The 5,955-nt window shown below is 32.8% G+C and overlaps 1 pseudogene; it reads right to left on the bottom strand.

The window, feature by feature from the left end:
- Nucleotides 1-610: 610 nt before the first annotated feature.
- Nucleotides 611-3,531, bottom strand: LOC149528419 (pyruvate decarboxylase 1-like; annotated as a pseudogene).
- Nucleotides 3,532-5,955: the final 2,424 nt, after the last annotated feature.

Below are 5,955 nucleotides of genomic sequence, written 5' to 3' on the forward strand. Positions count from 1 at the left end.
ATGAATTACATGGATCCTTTAGAAACTCAATAATTGCAATTGAATAGCTGAAACTTGGACATCATGTATCATTCAAGGATTGCAAATGGATTTAGAAATTATTCTAAAATATTGTGTTTGTAGAAAAACACAAGAAAAGATGTGCAGTCAATAACTTAATAAAACTTATTTAAGTGCAAGTACTATGCAACCATTAAGAAATCCAAGTATGCTTAAGGGTTGAGGGTAGTAGGGAGGAATTATTTATGTAGTTAATAGTAGTGCAACATAGACTGGTTATGAGGGGCACTATGTTATACAAAGTTCTACGTTACGGGCACTTTGTGGAATAAGCAATGACAAAGAATTAGGGCATCATTTAAGTATTCTAGGTGGTACTGCAAAATTGCTAAAATTTTTGCCACATGGTCTGGAGAGAGAAATAAATTTCACATCCTTCAATCTAACCTTAGTTCTCTTTTGAAACTCTGAGTGGATTTGTTTGTTAAAGCTTTTCTAGCATTGATTGTAATAGCAAGAATGGATATTCAAAGACTATTGCAATGAAGGAAGTATGCTAGTAGAGATACAAATGGTTTTGGGGAATATCAATGAAGATGGAATACAAGCCTTATGATCCTCTCAAGGTGATGGGATTGGGCATTAAACTCATCATGTACAATGCTTGAGCATATCCCAGTGTAGCTCCAACAGACCAACCAATTGATCCATACTGCATCTGAAACTCATACCTACAAAATCAACATTAGAATGAATCATTCAACATTGACACAAGCCTTAAGAAAAATCATGTGACAAATTACTAATTCTTCAAACTAAATCTGATAACCAATTCCAAATAGGGGAATGAATAATTGCAATAAATTGTAGGAACTATTTCAATGCAAATTTGTGACTTACAGGTAACAAGCTAGTCAGTTAGACAAGTCATGTATTATAATTTTATGAACTTTGTTGTTCAAAAAAATTTTGTTCAATAGTTTCTTGGTTAGATCAACATTTTAAATCATACACTATGATCCATCATCAAAATAAATGAGTTAGAAATTTAATTATATAAACTTTTGCAAGAAATTTTGCATTACCTACATTTCTCTGGGAATTTAAGCTTCTGGAAGTTGAACCAAGAGTCACCAGTTTTTGCAATGACAACTATCTCATTTGATAGCATGGCCTACAAATAATAAGTGTTTACTCATTAATCTATAGGAACAACAACAAAACCAAGGATTGAAGTACCAACTGAACCATAAGTCATTTTATGAAATGTAGTGATTCTCAATAGTTTTACCTGGATGTGTTTGAATAACAATTTGACTCTAAGAGCCTCGTTTGGAGAACCTTTCAAGGGAACACTGTGAGGCACAAATATATGCTAATAATTATCAAAGGCCATTGTATTGTGCTTCAACTTCTTTGCGATGGCTTCTAAGAAGTCTTTCATTAATATACATCCAAAAGTAGGTCCATTTGTGATAGTTACCATATTAGGCTGCACAATTATAGCTTTCTCCTTCTTCAAGAGTAATGAATATCCCATTGAGCTATATTCATTAAAAATGGGCCCTGCAAATAAGTAAGCATCTATAGACTCAACTATTTCAGCACAGAATGTAGTATCGACTACACCCTAGTAAGTTCTTATGAAATGTGGAAGAGTCTCTGAAACTTTACCCTTAGTCGATGGCATTGCGGCCACAACATAACTTGAAGCATTTTTCAATTCTGTAAATACATCTTTTTCCTTAACAATCCTCAGCTTTGGACTCCTAACCAACACTTGCTTAACTGTTGCATTTAGGAACTCTATAGTTTTTTCCACAGCTACTTCCAAACTTCTTGGATTGCTTAGCCTATAGTTCATGCTAGCCAAAAAAACTATTAAAAAAATAAGTTACAAGTGGCTTCAAATGCAATGAGAAATGCAAGAGTTTCATGACATACAAACCTTGCTTTTAATTCAATTAATGGATTTTGTGACCCACCAAGACCTTTCAAACATTGGAAAACTATAAGAACATGTCATGGTGAAACAAAAAAAAAAGCACACTTCTAAATTCATTTTGCAAAGGGTACACACACATTAAGAAACAATGAAAAGGTAATAAAGTTTACACATCGACCCAATGTCTTGAATGATAATTTAAACCTTACTACTATCAAACAAAGTATTGGAAATAGTGTGTGTGGTGAACCTTGCATGCTAAAAGATATACACAAGATCAACTAAGGAAGAGTTGAATATAGTATAATGAGAAAACTAATCTAAAAACATTTAAAATAATATGAATGAAAAAACCCTCAAATGTGTTTCATTGATTCTACAAATGAAAATGCTGATCAACCAAACCAAAGTAAACCTACAAACATTAAGATCTTGAAAATACAAAAAAGACAGGAGGCCAAAGACTAAAAAATCTTGATCACCCCTCAAAAGAAAATTTTCAGTCGGAAACAAGAGACCGAGATCCACAACATGAACAACTCACACATTTAATACTTAGACATGTAAGACATTTTACAAGTACAAAAATTAAAACTAATTCCAAACTAATCAAATTTCCACAGTCTATTTGAATATTATGTATGGCTTTTTGATTTTGATTGTGTATGTATTTTGTATTTTTTAATATCAATGGTTTAGATCATACTATGATCCATTGTCTGAGCATACAAAATATGTAATATGAGAAAAAACTTGCAATCTACAACTACAAAAATACATTTTACATATTTTTATGTTCTTAGATTCTGACGATGGATCAAAGAGTGAGATTCTAAATAATGATGCTAAAAACAAGTAGAATCAAAACAAAAAGTCCATGTAGAAGAAACTAATTTACCTAAAAGGAAGAAAAAAGCCCACTTGGGAGTGAACCATAATGGAATAGGCTCATCACAGAACGTATGGTGTGGAATGCCAAGGAGATTATAGCTAATGCTGATATAAATTGGCTTACTCTCAATAAGCACTACAGAAATGGCATGATCAGTACCTTCACAATTTTTCTCAGTAGTTTTGGGTCATTAAATTGGATAGAAAATTGATAGTAAAATGTGAAAGAGAACACACATAATGTCACATCAAAATAAGTTTGCATCCTACATATGAGTATGCATTAAAACTGAATTTTTACCTCCTTAATCTATCTGTATCAATAAAGAAATAAGACATTTTTGTAATACAAAATTCTTGAACCCTATTCGACTGTAATCTTTCAAACCTAAAAAATAAAACAAAAGCCATAAGAACTAAAAAAAAAGAATTTATTTCTAACAAACAATCACATATGCTTTGTATATACCTTAGGACATGATACAAGCTATTTCACAAGCAACACTAAACATTCCAATTTTTTTCTCGTTTACTAGAGTGATGATAAACTATATGCAAAGTAGAAATAGTGCAGCATAATAGATGATTAGTATCTAGAATTTTTAATACTGAAAATTATAAAGAATGTAATACTCACAAGTGTCGCTACCTACGAGAATGCAACCCAAGTTTATCATGATCTCTGCAGCATTCATTTCATTAGGAATATCCTACTTATTTGCAAACATTGGTAACACTGCATCTCGTAGTTCATCTTGCAAGAACAAGAAACTTAAATGATAAAAAATAATTCTATGGATAACATGAAAATAATTGTTAAAAGAATGAGGCCAATTTTACACATAATAACCAAAGTTGCCACCCATGAGAAAGACATGAAATCTTCTTGATCCATTTTCCAATTGTGTTTATACAATCCTAAAAATTCACTTTGATAGTTTTGAATAATTATTGTTGGAAGGATTTTATTTGCTTCATCAAACAAGTGTATATTGTAGTCTTGGCTTCTTGTATTTTTCAAGATAGTATCATTACTCGTCTAGTATTGTTCAATCTAAAAGGATGATATTGATATGTTGTTTTTCTATAACAGCCCAAACAAGGGGTTGTTAACCTTTACACAGACAAGGGATGAAAGCATAAACATAGGCAATCAACAACACAACAAAATAAACCTTTTCCTATGCACTTGGACAAAATTCTAAGAAATGCTATTGTTAGGATTGCAACAAAGGAAACCCCACTACAACCTGTCAACAAGGCCCAAGAGTGATTATTTAAGAGTCAGCATTATCAGTAGAATTTTGTTCAAAACAGAAGTGGGAGCAATAACTTCAACAACATAGGCCACAAGGCTAGCAGGCATTGCACCTAAAATACAGTCTAACATCCAAAATTGTGACAAGAATGGAAGCGATAGAAGTCTAGCTCAGACCAACAGCATGAGAAGCATCAATATAATCTAAAAAAAATTCTTCTTCATTAGAAAACAAGTCCTCAAAAGGAAAATCTAAAATAGAATTAGAAGCTCTAATTGCAAATGGTCATTTTCCATGGCCCTCCATCAAGTGACAGCACCTATCCAACACAAAATGGAAATCATTAGGCATGTATCCTATAGAGATGCAATCTCTACAACGAAATGGAAAACCCTCATATTCAATGCTTTACCCGTGGCCTCTCATCAACCATGATTGAAGTGGAGAGATCTCTATTTCAACTAGAATACAAACATAGAATAGCCCAAAATTGTACTAGATCCATCCAATTTTAGGAACTAGCAAAGGGAATTTCCAATGGCCTCAAGCAAAACAACTCACAAAAGTGAAATGAAGATGAGGAAGGAAAACCCAAACATAACTCACATAGGTATAGCTTAATGTCACCAAACATTAGGGACTTCAAAGAATTAGTCACCCAACGGTGTAAATCTTAGAGGCACTAGAGACTCTAAGAATTTATAGACCATACTTTTGCACTGATAAAAGTTCATGTTATCACCACAAAATAGGACAAACTTTGCATAAGACTTGACAGCCCAAGCATAGCTCCTTCAACCCAAATTTGACAGACAATTATCTAGAGCATTCAACGGGTCTAGAACCACCAACAAGAGTAAATATCCTAGCACCTAGAAGCCTAGCTTAGCACTACACCAAGAGAGTCAAACCCCAACAAAAACCATCCAATGGATCTCTTCTAATGGGGTGTGTTACGAGTATATTATGAATTTTGAGTTTAGATCTACGTTATGTAATACTGCTTTACTCACGTTTAGAGACCCTTACAGTATATTCAAAGATAATTATTATATCTACTCTATAATAAATGGTAGTGTAATAGCATACTAGCATTAGAGTTCATAACCCACATCAAAAGTGGTTAGTTACACAAGAAGAAGCATCGAACATGGGACATGAGAAACAAATTTAGATTGATTTGTCCTCTATTATCAGAGGATCATAGTAAGGCACAACACAAATTCTCAAATATAAATAATAGTCAATTGTCATTTTACTTAGATCCCTATGAAAATGTAGCACTGAAATACAATATACAATGGAGTTAGGAATTTGGTTGACAACCAAAATCAATTGAATTGAAATAAGAAACTTCACCAAAGAATCAACAAAATATGTAATTTTAAGCATATTTTTCTACTCAAAATGTTACGACTTCTTCCTTCTTGACCTTAAACTCGTGACATTTTTTAGTTTTACAAGGGGAAACACAATCTCTCCAACTATTATTTCTAAATGGCTTCCACCTTAGGCGCATAAAGTCTTTGAACTAGATAGATAAAATACACAACCATGCTGAAGACCATGGAAATAGAGGATAACATGGAAAATACCAAACAACAAATTGGATGATGATGAAGACTACAGTGAAGGTAGAAGATCCCAGACATCATCAATTAATACCAAACTACCAAATGGAGTATACAAACTTGAAAAGATAAGACACACCTTACAACTAAATGAAACTCTAGAAGCTACCATCAAATGGCATGACATTGAATCATTACCAATAAATGAATACAACATAGAGAAGCTACTAGATATGGTATTTCTATTCATTTTTCAAATGAAAGAGTGCAGTAGGTATGCAACCACGAC

Source organism: Cupressus sempervirens, chromosome 11, assembly GCF_028749045.1.
Source record: "Cupressus sempervirens isolate cs-2001-9-10 chromosome 11, ASM2874904v1, whole genome shotgun sequence".
NCBI lineage: Eukaryota > Viridiplantae > Streptophyta > Pinopsida > Cupressales > Cupressaceae > Cupressus > Cupressus sempervirens.